We start from the raw sequence: 17,957 nt of genomic DNA on the forward strand, positions 1-17,957 counted from the left end.
CTTCGAAAACTGTTCCAGGACAGCAATGTGCAATCATCCGGACCCAACACTAGGCGGCGATCTATGCACAGATATGAATTCAGCAGCCCACATGCCTCGAACATAAAGCTTAAGCAGCCCCACCAAGAGCATGGAATTGGACTTCTGCACAGCCCTTAAGTGACACTCCTGACACTAATGCAATATTTTCACACTCACCATACACAATCATATACACTCATCAACACTCAGTGCAAGAATGCCACACTGACCTTTGTTTAAATGTCAGGCCTCCTATGGCCAGACGTTACATCTTCAGGGCTCGTTCAATAGCTGCTGTGATCTTCTGCATCTTTGAATCCCTGTCGACATACCCATCGCCATTCTAGCCAGGGACAGAAGAGATTACAACAAATTGTCATAACAGTAGCCATAAGGCACAAAAACACACCCGTTGGTCAAAATAATTCCTATTTCTCAAAAAAATGCTGCCAAATGTGCATATGGACGCAGACGTTTAGATCATTCTTAAAGCCAGGTGACTTGTATAAAAATATATAGATAGATAGATAGATATTTCTTCCCATGGCAATAATTGCCACAGACAAACGTCCCTTTCAAACAGTTTACTTCAAATACTTTTTCAGTTTCAATTGGGGACTTGTGGCCAGAAAGGAGTTTTAAACAACTGTAAATAGCTATATAGTTAAAATACATTGGCACCTTGCAAGTGATGTTACACTGACTCAAACGTTCAGTAGGTAGCCGAACAGGTGAAAGCCTGTTTACAGCCAGTTTCAAACGAATAATGAAAAATTACTTACTTGCAATCTTAGTACTCTAGGTATCTTTAAGTAATCAGATATCGCCACCTATGTGTGGACCACTTTGTTAGGGAAAATTATTTTTATGATCATTTTAAAGTGTTTATTTTTAATTGAATCTCACTCTAATTAAACATTGGCATAACAACTTGAACTAAAAACATTAATTTAGGCTTTTTATCCAAAAGTAATACAATATGAAATTAGGACAGATGAACTTCGCTCATTACACACGTGCTTTTAGGTAAATTCTACACTACTGCTTCAACCACTTAAGTGCCAAGGGTCCCTGCCACCTTTCCTCTTCACTGAACATCCTGAACCCTGTGCTCCTTCAGCTCAGCTCTTAGCACTTTTTGATATATGGGACAGTGGACATTTAAGGGTTCATAATATTTTCCAGGAAAATTATAGCCAGCCCTAATTATGTTACTCTAACACCCTCCACCCCGCCAGCAGACCAACGTTTAGTATTTGTCCCCTAAAAAGTGTTTTTAGTGAGACCTCATGTAGGAAATGACTATCTTTGTCATGGTCTTGCCTCGACTGTGCTGGCTGTAGAACTCTGCACTTTACTCCAGGTAATCAGAGGAAAAGTGCCTGTGCTCCCCCTTTCAATAGAATGGCATACCCATTATTGGTATATTTAGCTTACCTATGAGCTACTAGTATATGGTACAAAGTGTACCTGGGGCACGCAAGTTAGTTAATGTCATTAGTGGACTGCAGCACCCATTGTGCCACACACAAGCAGTGACAGTGCAAACAGGCCTGTAGGCTAGGCCTGGGCGGTAAATTCCGTTCCGCTCGTGGAATTTGCAGAATTTGGGTAATTTCGCGTTCTGCGGAGAACGCGGAATTGCCCAAAATTCAGCATTACGTGGTTTTGCGGAATTTGCTTGTTAGCGTTCTCAAAATGCGTGTTCACGAGATATTTACCCCCCCGAGCACGCAAACAGCGTTCACGAACAGGAAAAAAGCATCGCTAACAAGCAATTCCGCAAGTTCGCAGAATTTCTGCATGCTCGCGGAGATTTTACCGTTGGGTAGCTTTGCGTAGCGTGACTACGTAAATTCCGCCCACTCCTATTTTGAGCATGGCTATGCGGTTTTGAACTGTAAATTCGACTGTTCAAAATAACCCCTTTTGACAGTACAAAACCCTCCTTTTAAATATTAATAAGTCACCCCTTTTGGCCATAAAGCAGGGTGCACGTTATTTAAAAGTAAGACATGTAAAAGTTTAAGGTGACCTGTCCTTATTATGAAAAAGCTTGAAAAGCTATTTTTGCTGTGGCAAGGCTGGCCATTAATTGTATAGGGATGCAACATTACATTATAATAATGCTAATTCTGAAAGATTACTAGAAATAGAATTCAGAAAAATCTTTTTATAGTCATTTATCATATGTAATGGTAGAAATGAATTAGTAATAAACATTCTACAAAGCTACCTTTCCCCTGCCCTAATGCATCTGGAAGCACATTCGCATGAGCTCTATCACTTGGTAGCTGAATAGTCCCCTTGATGAGGTATGAACGTGCTCCAAGAGCAGAGACAAAAGGCCTTGGGTGTAGAAGATGTTCCCCCTAGAAGGATAGGCTGTGCTGAGCCAAACAACTTAAGTTCTGAGGCCTACCCTATCAATCAGAAGCAGCCAATATCTCAGCCTGCCCCCTTCCTTTGCCCCACCCTCAGCCAGGCACCATTCCGCGTGAGAGGGGAGCTGCCCCCAGAATTGGTTTAGAGTTACCACACAGGAGTGGATGCTCGCTTCCATGGCCACCTCTCTGGGTTGGATAACGGAGCTCTGCACAGGGTAAGAACAATCTGATATCTTAGTTTTAGAATGAGAGGGGCACTGTGGGATTGTTTGCAGTAGGGTACACAGGAAATGCCGCAAAAGTGGGTAGGGTTTTCCTTGGGAACTTTTACCCCAAAGGGTAGGGGGTGGCTAGGAGTTTCGCCCTACCACTTGCTGGTGCCAGGCACAAACGAAGCATCCCACAGTACCCTCCTTATAACACTTCCTGGGACTGTGGCGGAACAAAACAGGGCGTGGTGTCTGTAACCTAAGAAATCCCTAGAAGACTGGACTTACTCTCTAGAACAAAGACGTGCCCCAGGGGTCATAATACTGACTTCCTATTCAAGCTGCAGGAATACAATAAGATACAAGAGGCTTACTTCTGCATCTGTCCAGTTGAGCAGTTGCAAATAGACCTACCATGGACCCTGTTGCTGGCCTTTCCTTGAGTGAATCTTGCTCTGTTCAAGTAATGTTTCAAATGTTCTAGACCCTTGGTTGGTGTTAAAATGTACTACACGTATTATCTTTTGTAACCTAGGACTTAATGAACAAGTTACTTACCTTCGGTAATGATATATCTGTAAGAAACAGTTATCGATTTCTTACCTTAGAATTACCCCCAGGCGTCAGACTGGATCCGGAAAGTTTTGTCAGCAGTACTTCTGGGCATCGGAAGGTTGCGTCGGTTGGCTCTGGGCGGGACGTAGTGGGGCACCCCTTCCGTAGTCACGACAGAGGTGAAAGGCAGACTGCGCAGGGCGGGTGGAGAGGCCCAAGGACTTAGCCGTAGCCCTGGAGTCCTTGAAATGCTCTAGAGCGTTGTCTGCCTTGTCGCCAAAAAGGCGACGGCCATCAAAGGGCATGTCCATCAAGGTGTTCTGGACATCCCCTGAAAAGTCAGTCGATCTCCGAGGCGTAGCGATGAAGCGCTACAGACGTTGAAACGGTCCTGCGTAGACAGTCGGCAGTGTCCAGCCCACAACGGATGGTAAACTTTGCCGCATCCCTGCCAGCGGCGACAGTTTGGGAGAGCACTGTCCGGGCTTCCTCCGGACACTGAGACAGCACCTGCGCAACGGTATCCCACACAGAGTGGGAATAACAGCCCAGGAGACATGCGGTGTTTACCGACCGCAGTTCTAAGCTGGCAGAAGAGAAAATCTTCTTCCCAAGATGGTCCAGCTTCTTGGATTCCCTTTCCAGTGGAGCGCTAGGGAATGCACTCTTGGAAGTGGAGGCTTGGACCACCAAGCTCTCTGGGGCGGGGTGTTGGGAGGGGAGAGGAAAGTGGGGTCACCTGGAGCCGGGCGGTGGCGTTGGGTGATCATCCTGTCCACGGGAGCCCCCATGTTGGGTCTGGACCACATGCCCAAAAGGACATCGGTGAGGGCCTCATTAAACGGCAGCAGGGGCTCAGAAGAGCTTGCAGCCGGTTGAAGCACCTCTGTCAGGTGGTCCTGATCACCATTGTAGGAAGGTTGAGAGCCTTGGCCGCCCTATGCAACACCACTGCTTATGATGCTCCCTCCTCCGTAGCCACAGTAGGAGGAGACAACATGTCAAGGTCAGGGGAGGTGTCGAGACCATAGGCATCCCCCAGTTCCTCTCTCCAGTCCTGTTCATCTAACTGGTCGGTCAGAAGGTTACCTTACCCCTCTTAGTCCTCCTCCGGGTGCCATTCTGGTCGAAAAGGGACCCCAGGAGTGAACAGGGGCACTAAAACCCCTCTCACGTCTGATCTGGCGTCGCCAGTCCGGCTCTGGGTCCACGTCGGCCGGGGGGCCGAACTGTGTCAAAATCGGAATTGGTGCCGGAGGAAGGGGCGCCGGTGGAGGTGTAATCAGGTCAACCGACGCTGATCCGGATCCAGGCCTGGATCCAAGGGGGGCCTGCGGTGCAGGGGACATGGGCAGAGAAGGCCTAGGCGTCCCAACAGAGTCCGCGGGGCCCGAAGGCGTGCCAGCGGGTTCGGGCCACCCAAAGATGGCATGTATGGTCTCGTGGAATGTACGAAGCTAGGCGGGGGTCGCTCCGGGACCTGGAAAGGGAGGGAAACACAGTCGACTCTTCGGGCTACACGCGGAGCCGCGTGAGGGGCACCACCCGCATCCCTCGTCGGGTCGGCCGACCGTCAAGGAGAAGTCGAAGTGATACGATGCTTCTTCGACTTCGACTTACCTGACCCAGAGTGCGAAGACTCCGATGACTTGGATGAATGGTGGTGGCTCCACGACCGGTCCCTTGATCTCCCTCGCCACCGGGACCTCGAACGGCGCAGAGACTACTGCCGGCGCTCAAGCAGCTTTCGGGACCACTCCCGCAAAACCTTTGGTGCCATCGACCGGCAGTCGGAGCACGACTTGGGGTAGTGGTCGCGCTCCAGGCAAAAGGAGGCACAAGCGGTGCAAATCCGTCACCGACAGTCGGATACAGGAACCACATGCCTTGAAGCCGGGCATCCCTTGTGCCAGGAGTCGAAGACTCGAAAAAGAAGCCGAGAAAAAAAGTGAGTCAAACCGTGACAGGAGGTACCACTTTTCCCTGATCTGCACTGGCTGGTGCAGAAAAAGAAAGAACTGTCAGCGCGCGAGGGCGGTGTCTAAGTAGCTGCTGTGACGTCATCCCAGCCACACGACGCCAACGACGAACGCGGAGCAGACAGACGCCACCTTCCGACGCACAGAGGTACTGCTGACGAAAAACTTTCCGGATCCAGTCTGACGCCTGGGGGTAATTCGAAGGTAAGGAATCTATAACTAACGTGTTTCTTTCACATACATTTTGATTCAAGATCCTCCGGAGGACCAGAACCACCCTGCCAAGCAGATCAAATGATGCATTGCTGCTCGGCCAAAGATCCAGGTGGCTCCCGCTCAGAGCTTTTCCACAGAAGCAAATCTCCATTCAGTGGGAATTCGTGGGGAAGGTATCTGGACTTGCGGACCTACTTCAGCTATAACCAGCAGTTTTGCCCCGCTGGAAGTATCGGAGCTCCAAAAAATATGTTTGAAGGTAGAAATCTTCACTGGGTGAAGGTGCTAATAGGTGCTGTAGGTCAGCGGGGACCCTTACTTGGGCATGAAATTAAACTTTCTCCTCTGAGCTTTCCTACCAAAAAAAAGTCACAAGCTTCACTGGGGCCGCATCCAGAAGCTATCCAACACCAAGGAGCCCTCTTTGGTCACATTGTGCTGCCTCATAGAATTTTACTTCAAAGACTAAGCCCGAACGTAAAATGTCTGACCAGGTAGAACCTGGTTTCTGAATCCAACCTACTCTTCATTAGTCAGCCTTACCTTGCGCCTAAGGTGTCAAGTGCAACCAGATGACTGCGGTTAACGCCCAATGCTTTTTGGCGCTATTTTTATATTTAACTTTAAAAAAATCATAACTCTGGTTTCCCTATTGGACTTTTATCATTCTAGTATGATATTTATTACATTTGACTTTTTTCTAACCTGGTTTGCAATTTTTCTTGCGTGGTCTTAATTACAATTTTGGTACTGCATAAATATTTCACACATTGCCTTCAAATTGAGCCGGTATGCTCTGTGCCATAGCTACAATGGGATTGAGCTCAGGCTTATTCAGTGACTTTAGCAGTTCACCTTGACAAGGATTGTGGTCATTACTTGAGGTGGTTAGTCATCCACCTCAACTATTACCTCGGTTTCTTACACCTCACTTAAAATAAGAACTCAAAAATGTGGTGAAAACATCACCTTTCAGCATCCTGCATAGCGAAACCTCCTGCAATAAAAAAAAAAAAAAAACATACAAATGATGGTGGTCATATAGTAGAAGAAAAAAAAATATTTGTTTTTCTTCCTCAAAATGTCAGTTTACATGGTCTGATTTTGCTCCATCAACTGCAATGGAGAACTGCTGCAATATAATGGCACTGTCTTGAGGCATCTGTAGCTTTTATGAATCCTACTACTCTGGAAGCCAAGTATCCTGCACACAATTCACAATCAACCCCCCTCCATTCCCCCCAAAAACAAAGTAACCACATTTTAATGCTAGAAAAACACAGGCAATTGTGGCAAACGGCAAGGGTCCTACAATTTTGTGTTTCCACACTTTACTTGGTACCACCGAGTAGGTTGTATGACTTTACCACACATGCCTTTACAATGCATCCATTACAATACTATGCATTTAACACACGCTTTTACAACACAAATATATACACACACCACATACACACACACACAGGGACGTTATGGTTTTGCTCAGATTTCATTCATACAAATCCAGCAGTTAAGGTTACCTTAGCTAATTATAACTTCCGCCCCGCAATGCACTGCTTATGACCTCACATATTACGTCACTCACACATGGTAAATGACATCACTGGCGACATCTACAAGGACATCACTGATGACATCATTCAGTAAGTGTATTCGAAGAGTTTGATTGTTACACATATATACTAACCTACTACTAAAGTTAGATTAGTATACTAGGTGCACTACTACGGAGTAATACTACTAACATTATGAGAGTGGCTGTGTGACTATGAATCTGTGTGTATCGGTGTGGGAGTGGCTGTACTGGTTAGTGGGTGTGACAGTGAGTGTATGGGTGAATGATTGGGTGTCTGAATGACTGTATGAGTGACTGAGTGTGTAACTGGCTGTCTAGGGGAGTGAGAGCCTGTGAGTGGGTGCTTGGTTAGGTGAGTTGGTGTGCGAGTGGCTGTATTCGAGATGAGGGTCTGTGTGAAATGATGTATGTGCGAGTGAGCAGATGGGGGAGTGCTTGTATGGATGAGTGAATGGTTATGTAAGTGGTTGGGTGAGTGGGTGTGTGAGTGACTGTAGGTAAATAAGAGGGTGTGTGAGTGGCTATATGACTAGCTGTGCGGTTGAGTGACTGGCTGTATGAGTGGCTTTAGGGGTGAGGGAATGGTTGTATGGGTGAGTAAATGGTTGTATGGGTGAGTAAATGGTTGTATGGGTGAGTAAATGGTTGTATGGGTGAGTCGTGTATGAAAAGCTGTACGAGTGGGTGTGTGAATAGCTTTATGGAGGATTGAGTGGGTGTGTGAGTGAGTACTGGTATGAGTCTGAGTGGTTGTGCGGGTGTGTGAGTGTGCATATGAGAGGTTATATGGGGGTATGAGTGGTTTCTGTGCATGGTGTCATTTGAGATGTCACTGACCATGTCATGAGTGTTGTAATATGTGAGGTCATAAGAAGTGCATTGTGGGGGCCCAAGTTACAGCTAGCTCAAGTAACTAACTGCTGAATTCCTATGGTTTTCTACGAGTGAAATCTGAGCCCAAGTAAAGTTTTTATTAAATTCTATTTCTTAACTATAACGGTCCTGTAACCTTTGTTTTCAGTGAATTTCAACAGTTTTAACTAGTAGTCATTTGTGCAGAGCGGTGGAGAAAAGAGGGAGGGGCCTCCAACCATCTCTCAGGAATCTGCCATGTCGGACTTACTGGAGGTAACAGGAGGGCTTCTTGCCCCCTCCCCTCCCCCCCCCCCAGGACTATTAGCATACAAGACTTCATCCCACAACCAGCAGTGCCCCAGGAGGCATGTTTGCAGAGTGGTGTAGAAAGGGGGTTTGGCCTCCGACGACCTCTCAGTAATCCCGCTGTGTGGGACTTACTGTTGGCAACAGGAGGGGTAGTTGGTCCCCAAGGACCCTTGGGAGCCCACAGGACTTCACCCCATGCCCCCTGGTCCCTTTCTTGGGCCGATTTGGGACCCCAGGATCACATCCCCAGGAGCCAGGCCTTTTTTTTTTTTTTTTTTTTTTATTTAGGGGAGGAGGGTCAAGAGGGCCCGCTCGCCGAGCTGAATTCAGCACCAAGATTGCAAACCCCTGGCTTTTTTTTTTTTAGAAATTGTAATCTTATTTTATTATTATTTTTTACATTGGAACTGAGAGGCACCCCAATTCTATATATATAGCCTTGGGGAGGTGGCGGTCCCTGGGGCTACATGTCTTCCCTCCATCTGTTTGTACATAGCCCCGGGGAGGTGGCGGTCCATGGGGTTGCAGGAGGTCCATATTCCATCTGCATAATTTGTTAATACTCTGCGGTGGTGGTGGTCCCCAGGGTTTTGTAAACCCTAAGAGGGAAGCCCCATGCACCCTCAATTTTTTTACATGCCCCCAGGATTTGGAACACCCAGGGGCTTCCTGAAAGACACGCGGAAGACCACGCACCTCCCCCTCCCACCATGTTGTGGCAGATCCACCTGCGAATTCGAGGCAAACTTAAATTTTAAAAATTGCTTTAAAGACCCGGCAGGGTCCCTGTGGTACCCTGCAACCACTCAAAGAAAGTCAGGGTATTCCTACACCACCCACCCTTTATTTTGTACATTTTGTTTTTAGGACTCTGCTTCAAGCCAAGTCCCAAAATGGCGGCAAACACATCCTGTTGAAGTTTTGGCTGCCAATCAGATTACAGCAGGAGGACTGTCGGATCTGTGGGTAATCTGGGTCCCAGTTAATATCTCCAAAACTATTGGACGGATTTACACCATAACACAGAATGTACGAACTGCGTGCCAACACTAGCTTCCTGATAAATTTGGTGTAATCACTTCCAGCGGATTGGGCTGTAAACTTGTTCAAAGGTTCTATGGGAATTAACAGGGAAAACACACCTTTTTGAACCCCCCCTTTTTTTCTCGCGCCCGCTACACGAAACACATGGAATCTTTCCCAGACTCCATCTGAAGTACCAGACACATTTTTGGTGAAAATTTAAAGGCGATCCATCAAGTGGCTCCACAAATATAAACACCTGTAAATGGCCTTTTTGATAGAATCACTGCCCTAAATATAACTACCAATTGGCGACTGCCAGTAGGTATAAAAAATAATAAATTATATTACATATATATGTATAAACGCAGTTAATTACCTTCAGTAACGCCTTATCTGGAAGAGACTATCTAGCTACACATTCTTTACCTCAGACTAATCTCAAGGCATCAGAGTGGATCGGCAAATTTTTGAGCAGTCTCCTTGCGTGCTGGTAGAAGGCGCCCCGTTTGGCTCCACGTGGTGTTGCCTGCACCATAAGCAACATGTGGGGTGCTATATAGGTACCAGCCCATAGTCCTCAGTTTGCAACTATTCTGCGGCAGAAGCACAAAGCCATACTGAGCTGGATTACCAGTGTGCCAACATGAAGTCCTGAAGGATCTCACGCAGATGCTCAGTTCATGGGGTGGGGGGGGGGGGGGGGGGGGTAATCCAGTAAGGAAGCTGCGACTAGATAGAGTCTCTTAGATAAGGTGTTACCAAAAGTTGAGTAACTTGTTCAGCTGAGAGATTGCTAGCCGCAGATTCCTCACTTTAGAATACATACCAAATCAATCCTTCCTTGAAGGTGGGTCTGCAAATCTGTTAGACCAAAAAGTCAGAACGGGCAAAATGCCCATCTCAAAACAGACTGCCCAGACAGTAATGCTTGGCAAATGTGTGCAGTGCTTTCCATGTAGTTAGCTGGCTGACATCCAGGACTGGGACTTCTAGCTAACGCAGTGGTTGCTACTTTGGTTCTGGTGGAATGAGCGTGCAAGCCCTCAGGGGACATTCCTTTGCCACTGCGTGCAGATTTTTATACAGAGGACAATCCACCTGGGGATTGCTCTTGTGGCCGGACTCTCCTTTCTTCCCACCCGCAAATCCAATAGAGTGGATAGTCCACCCCTGTGTTAATTTGTACATCAGTATGTGCCAAGCACTACTTGGAGGCCACTGCAGCCTGCTCTGCCCTCTGCCCTTGCCAGCGCTGCCAATGACTTTACAAACACAACTTCTAACCATCGCACTCCTACAGGTGTGACAATTCAGACTATTCCAGGCCACCCAAAGCTATATTAATGGTGTGAGTGGCAGATATTATTCATTTAAATATATTTCAACTTCAACACAGATGTCTCATCTCACAATCTGACAGACAGTGCCACCATGTGATGGACTGTCTGTAGAGACAGTGATGACAATGAAGTGCCAGTGCAGAGCACCGGAAACCACTGGCTCAAATAAAACACTAGTCCCCCCGAAAGTCTATGGATACAATTTTTATAGAACAGGTACGCTCTTTTTAGAATCCAGGAGGTGGAAGTCTCTCCTATTCCTTGCGTAGGCCCCCCCAAATGCTACCAACCTGATGCAATGCTCGACATGAAAATGTCGATCCACCTTGGGTAAGGAGGCGGCACGGATACTAACCTTTTTCCAGATAAGCTGTTCCTTGGTGTGAGTGTGGGCGGGGAGCGTGGTAGGGCTGGGGGTTAAGAGAGCCAATTAATTTCACTAACCTTCCAGGCAGAAGGAGTAGTTTCTTACCTGTAAATCCAGTTCTGTAGTAGGGGTATCTCTGTTATAGTCATAATCTGTGAATAGTCCCACCCATGTGCGTGGACCCCGGAGCAATAGAAATAGTCTCTTAAGTTGTCCTCTTCTGCAGTCCTGCATAGACGCTTAAGAGAAAATCAAAGACAAATAATGCAGCCCGACATTAACAAGGCTACACTGGCCAGCACTTCACCCTGAAGTGACAAAAAAGATAGCCAAATAATATTTAAGTGTACACATTTTGCTAAGTTTCACACCAAGAGAAACTCCCCTTCACAAAAATCCTTTGTCATGATCGAGAGGAAGGGTTGGACAGACAAGCCCCATAGGCTGCCATTATGTGTCTGGAAAAGGGATACTGTGCCTTTAAGGAACCCTCTAGAGATCCTCTGTATCCCATGATGCACAGCCAAAGGCAAGTTACTTTCAGTTCTTTTTGAAGGTGTATAAAGCCAGGCCTGTAGCATTCATGATGTCGTCGTTTCATCAACCAGGGAGGAGGGCGGGTCGCTTACGACTATAACAGAGATACCCCTACTACAGAACTGGAATTACAGGTAAGAAACTACTCCTTCTGTAGTAGGGGATCTCTGTGTATAGTCATAATCTGTGAATAGAATGGCAAGCCCATCCCAAACAATCCAAACCCAGCGGTGGAAGAAACATAGAATCACTACTGTGCAAATAAATTCCTCAGCGAAGCCTGCACAACCTGCGCATCTGCCCTGGCATCAGAGTCCAAGCAGTAATGCTAAGGTATGGACGGCTTTCCAAGTGGCAGCCCTACAGATGTCTGCAATGGGAACATTACACAGCAAAGGCGCAGTTGCCGCTTTGCTCCTCGTAGAGTGAGCCTTAGGCTTACCCCCTAGAGTCTTTTTAGTTTTCTGGTAAAACAATTGGATACAGGACACAATTCCCCTAGAAATGGACTGTTTAGAGGTAGCAAGACCAGTCCTGACCGATCCATAATTAACAAATAACTGGTCCGATCTACGAATCTCCTTGGTCTTACCTAAGTAGAATTTTAATACCCGTATCACATCAAGTGAATGAAGGGACCTCCCTGCCGGAGAGGAAGGATGTGGAAAAAACAGTGGTAAAGTGATCGTTTGATTGACATGGAAATCAGATATCACTTTAGGGAGAAACTACGGGCGAGTCCTCATGACAACCTTAGATGCATGAAATACAGTATAGGGCTCTTGGCAACACAGGGCCTGGATCTCTCACCCTGCGAGCCGATGTTATAGCTACAAGGAAAGCTGCCTTCCAGGATAAATGCTCTAAAGAAGCCTTATGAATAGGCTCAAAAGGCTCCTTCATCAATCTAGACCGCACCACATTAAGCTCCCACGGAGGCGAAGGACGCCTAATGGGAGGAAACACCTTCAAACCTTCCAGAAAATCTTTGATGACAGGGATTTGGAAAAAGGAAGTTTGTGAAGGGCATTTCCTATACGCAGTTAAAGCTGCGAGGTGAACCTTAATAGAATGAAAATTAAGGCCAGATTGAGCCAAATGCAGCAAGTACGGAAGGATGACATCCTCCGTGCAGGATGTAGGATCAGCATCTTTAGAGTAGCACCAAATGCAGAATCTCTTCCATTTGTATGCGTAGGAAGTCCTCGTAGACGGTCTCTTTGCCTCTTTTAGTATCTCCATGCAGCTCTCTGGAAGATTTAAATGTCCATCCTGCACTAGTTCAGGAGCCATGCTGCCAAACTCAACGATGAGGTTGGGATGCACCATCTGCCCTCTGAACTTCGTGAGAAGGTCTGGCCGACATGGAAGCCGAAGATGCGGCAGGAGAGACCGGTGTAGTAGGTCGGTGAACCACCACTGCTGAGGCCATTCCAGAGCAATGAGGATCATTCTGGCCCGTGACTGGGACAGCTTGATCAACACTGTCGGGATTAGGGGAATGGGTGGAAAAGCGTAGAGAAAGCTGTTCGACCAGTTGATGCACAGTGCATTCCCCAGCGTGCCCGGTTGGCAAATCCTGGAGGCGAAGTCTCGGCATTTGCTGTTTTCTGCGGTGGCGAACAGATCGATGTCTGGAGTGCCCCATCTTGCGAAAATATCTCTTAACACCTAGTCGTTTAAGACCCACTCGTGGTTTTCTTGAACAAGCTTGCTAAGAGCGTCTGCCTGAGCATTCTGCACACCTGACAGATGGGTCGCCGTTATCGTCAGTCCCCTGGCCAAGAGCCATTTCCAGATCGCTTGCGCTTCCAGAGACAGTGAGCAAGATCTTGATTGAGGTAATACATCGTTGTTGTGTTGTCCGTCTGTACAAGCAGGGAATTGGTCTGAAAGGACGGGTGGAAGGCTTTCAGCGCCAGATGAACAGCTCTGAGTTCCAGAAAATTGATGTGTTACGTGGATTCTGTCTGAGACCACATGCCTTGGATCTGAAGTTGGTCCGAATGCACTCCCCAGCCCTGGAGAGACGCATCTGTCACAATGGTCTGAGTCGGTATCTCCTTGTTGAATGGAATCCCTTTGAGGAGATTCTCCGGTGAACACTATCACTTCAGGGATTGTAGAGTGTGTTGAGACAGTAGGATCCTGTCCTCCCAGCTCCCTCGTCTCTGGTCCCACCGATCCTCCAGACATTCCTGCAACGGCCTCATGTGGAGGTGTGCATGTAGAGTGAGAAAGATACAAGAGGCCATCGACCCCAAGAGAGAGGACACCGTCCTCACAGTCAGTGATGGAATAGACGAGAGTCTGAGCTTTCTGAAGGATCGATAAGCGTCGCTCCTCCGAAGGACACACGCTTGCCTTGAGAGCATCGATGGAGGCTTCCAAGTACTGCAGACACTGAACAGGAGTTGGGACAGATTTGGATATGTTGATGTGCAGACCAAATTGGTTCAACAGAGCAGCCGTCCTGTTGAAATGTAGCTGCGCCTCCTGGAACGTGGATGCTTTGATCAGCCAGTCGTCCAGGTACGGGTAAACAAACACCTTGTTCTCTCATTTGCGCTGCCACCACCGCCATGCACTTTGAAAAAGTCCTGGGAGCAGACTTCAGGCTGAACGGAAGTACTGTATACCGATAGTGGTTGGTGCCGACCAGGAAACGCAGGAACTTCCGATGCTTCTGGGCAATGGGGACATGGAAGTGCGCGTCCTGCAGATCTATGGCGCAGAGCCAGTCTCCTCGATGCAGCTGAGGATAAATCTGGTGCAGGGACAGCATACGGAACTTTTCTCTGCGAATCCATTGGTTTGCTTTCCGCAAATCCAGAATGGGCCTGAACTTGTTTTTGTCCTTTTTCCGCACAAGAAAGAACCTGGAGAATAGACCCTTTCCTCTCAGAGATGGAGGAACAAGCTCTATCGCCCTTTTTCTTAACAGGGTATCGGCCTCCGCTTGGAGTTCGCGTAGTAGGTATTGTGAGCGAACTGGTGGAATAGCTGGAGGAGGGCTGATAAAGCGTAGACTGTATCCATTGCAAACAATATTCAGCACCCACTTGTCCGGAGTCATTTTTCTCCACTCTGTTGGGCAATTCTCAATGCTTCCCCCCACCGGCTTGGGTAACAGAAGTGTGGGGGGGGGGGGGGGGGGGAGGGGAGAGTAATCCCTCAAGGCTTAGACCCATCCGGGCCTTTGTTCCCTGATGTGGACTGTTGGTTGCCTCTGCCCCTTTGTCGTCTCTGAAAAGGCTGCCACTGAAACTGCTGCTGCTGTCCAGCCCGACGACCCGGCCGGTGTTGGAACCGCTGGGAATAGCGTTGTTGGTAGGGGCAGAAAGTTTTACGCTGTGCTCTGGGCTTCTCCAAGCCAACAGCCTTGAGTGTCTCAACTTCCGCCTTCATGCAAACCATTTCCTCGTCTGCATGGGCACCGAAGAGCATGGAACCCGAAAGGGGCAGATTAGCAATCCGCTGCTGTGCCTCCGGTTTCAGGGAGGTAAGCCGCAACCAGGAGTGCCGTCACAGAGTCACACCGTGACAGTATCCATGGGCTGCCAGGAGAGAGGTATCTGCTGCCGCACTGATGATCTGATTTGACACCATCATGCCCTCATTAAGAATCTCCTGAAAGTACTCACGTTTGTCACTAGGGAGGAGTTCAAGAAATTGCTGGGGAGACTCCCATAAGGAGCGGTCATAGCGGCCCAAGAGGGCAGTCAAGCTTGCTGCCTTCATGGAAGTGGCTGCTGTACTGCAGACCTTCCTCCCCGCCAAATACAGTCTGCAGCTTTCTTTGTCCAGTGGTACAGTGGACAATGGAGTCATAGAGTGCCATTTCTTAACCGCCACCACCACTGTAACCGAATCCGGAGGAGGATCCGTTCGCAGGAATGCGGGGTTAGAGTCCGGGGCCTGTACTTCTTTTGAAGCCATGATGGAGCAGACTTCACAGAGGCAGGCGTCAGGAACAGTTCCATAGCCGGTTCCTCCAAACCGGGCACCAGAGGAAGCAGAGGACGATCCCCAGTTTAGCCGCTCCTCTCAACAGCACGGTGTGAAACTTTGCCAAATAATATTTAAATTTACACATTTTGCTATCTTTTTTGTCACTTCAGGGTGAAGTGCTGGCCAGTGTAGCCTTGTTAATGTCAGATTGCATTATTTGTCTTTGATTTTCTCTTCAGTGTCTATGCAGGACTGCAGAAGAGGACAACTTAAGAGACTATTTCTATTGCTCCGGGGTCCACGCACATGGGCGGGACTATTCACAGATTAGGACTATACACAGAGATCCAGATGTTAAACCGCCCAAGAAAATGCCCTGGCAATCCGGTCATGTCTCGAGACACAAGGCCTCTCGACACAGGGCCCGTGATCCCACCCAGTCAAGTTTGTTGCAATACAACATAGTAGTGGTGTGGTCCGTGAACAGTTGAATCAGCCTGGTCTTGAAGGAAGGAACAATGGCTTTCAATGCCAAGCAAATCACCCTAATTTCCTACAGAATGATGTGGAGCGGATACTGCGCATGAGACCAGAGTCCGCTGATCACCACCTGCCAAAGATGTCCCTCCTTAAACTCAGAACTGATACATCTGTCACTACGGTGAGCTCTGGGTGGTGAAGGAAGGGGGGTTTGCCGGTGACCTGATAGGTATCTGAGTCACCACTGCAGAATCTTTACAGTTTACTCAGATATATGGACTAGGTCGGAGAGATTCCCCTGATGGGGTGCCCACTGGGAGTTTAGATCCCAATGAACAGCCCGCGTATGCCAATGGGCATGCTTTACCATCAAGATGCAGGGAGCCAATGAGATTTAGATGTCAGTCATTCTCACTGAAATCCAGGATAAAGCCAGAGGAAAGGCTTGTAACTGCACTGCAGCCAGACAGCTCCGATGAAAAAGAGCTTCGGAGAGACAGTCAGGTGTGACCAGCATGTTGATGGCGAACCCCAGCAAATGCAGAAGGTCTGCCATAATCTGGTGCTGGGAGAACTGCCTGGGGCGATCCTTCCTTAAACAACCAGTCATCAAGGTAGGGAGAAGACAAACTCTTGACTACCATAGATGGGCTGCTGGTAAGGCCAAAAAGGTAGCACAGCAAACAAAGTGCTCTTGGCTAACTGGCGGAAGGCGGAATGTGGCTGTCATGGGGCCATGGTGAGCAGATGACCTAGCAGTGCCAATACTTTCTTTGAAGTGTTCAATTGCCAAATCCACCCGGTCACCAACACATGTGCTGTTGAAGGGCATTTCCATAAGAGATGCCTGGAGATCCCCCAAAAAGCGAATAGTCCTCAGCCAGGCATGCCATTGGACTCCCACCGTGGAAGCAATGATTCTGCCCAGTGAATTGGTCGTATCCAATCCGCACCAGATTATTAACTTTCCTGCAGCTCTCTCCCAACAGCAATAGATTGAGAGAGCATGGCTCGCGCCTCCTCCGAGACAAAAGGCAGCACTTGCACAAATTCTCTCATATAGTACAGATTATTGGCCCAATAAGCATGCAGTGTACACAGCCCACAGTGCAAGGCTGGTGGAAAAAGAAAGGAAAATGCTACTTACCAGTATGCATCTGTTCTTGGCATGTAGAGCTGCAGATCCACACACTGAGCATAGATCGACATCTGGTGTTGGGCCCGGATATGTGCACTTGTTTTTGTCTTGGAAAAGTCTTTGGAAGTCACAGGATAGGAGACTCCTCCTTTGGATCATAGTGCGCATGGGCATCGGCTCCATCCTCAGATTGTTTTTTGCCAGCAGGGAAATTATGGAGTTGTGTCAGAAAGAGAAAAGATGTCCATGTTGCCGCATCTAAAAAACAGAATACTGGAACAGATAAAGGTAGCCGGGGAGGCGGGTGGGCGTGTGTGGATCTGCAGCTCTACATGCCAAGAACAGATGCATACTGGTAAGTAGCATTTTACGTTCAAGGCATATGAGCTGCAGATCACACACCGAGCATAGATTGCATAGCAGTACCAATCTCTAGCGGCGACCACCAGTATCTGTTGCAGTAGTTTGAAATAGTGCTTTGAGTACAGCCTGGCCCACAATAGCTTGTTGTTTTGTTTGCACATCTACACAATAGTGTTTAGTGAATGTGTGCTGTGTAGACCATGTGGCTGCTTTGCAGATGTCATCTAGGGGAATGTTCCCTAAAAATGCCATTGAAGCCCCTATCTTTCGAGTAGAGTGGGCTTTAGGAGGAACAGATAAGGTGCGTTTAGCTTTGTGAAAGCAAATCTGTATACATTTGACAAACCACCTGCTATGCCAGATATGGGTTTGCCCTTATGTGGTGGCGAGAAGGACACGAAAAGCTGTTTGGTCTTACGAAAAGATTTTGTTCTTTCAATGTAATAAAGCAGTGCTCTTTTAACATCTAGAGTGTTTAGAGCTCTTTCTGCAACGGTCTGGGGTTGCGAGAAGAATACTGGCAACTCAGACTGGTTGAGGTGGAAGAGAGAAATAACTTTAGGCAGGAATTTTGGATCGGTTCTGAGAACAACTTTATTATGATGGAGTTGTAAGAACGGTTCTTGAATAGTTAGTGCTTGTAGCTCA

The 17,957-nt window shown here is 47.8% G+C and overlaps 1 long non-coding RNA gene across 1 annotated transcript in view; it reads right to left on the reverse strand.

The window, feature by feature from the left end:
• LOC146798009 (uncharacterized) overlaps positions 1-17,957 on the reverse strand; it is a 114,912-nt gene that overhangs the window by 40,222 nt on the left and 56,733 nt on the right. Inside the window, exon 5 of the long non-coding RNA XR_014968586.1 lies at positions 252-364. This is a non-coding gene — a long non-coding RNA (uncharacterized LOC146798009). The remainder of the gene's footprint in view (positions 1-251; positions 365-17,957) is intronic.

Source organism: Triturus cristatus, chromosome 9, assembly GCF_964204655.1.
Source record: "Triturus cristatus chromosome 9, aTriCri1.1, whole genome shotgun sequence".
Lineage (NCBI taxonomy): Eukaryota > Metazoa > Chordata > Amphibia > Caudata > Salamandridae > Triturus > Triturus cristatus.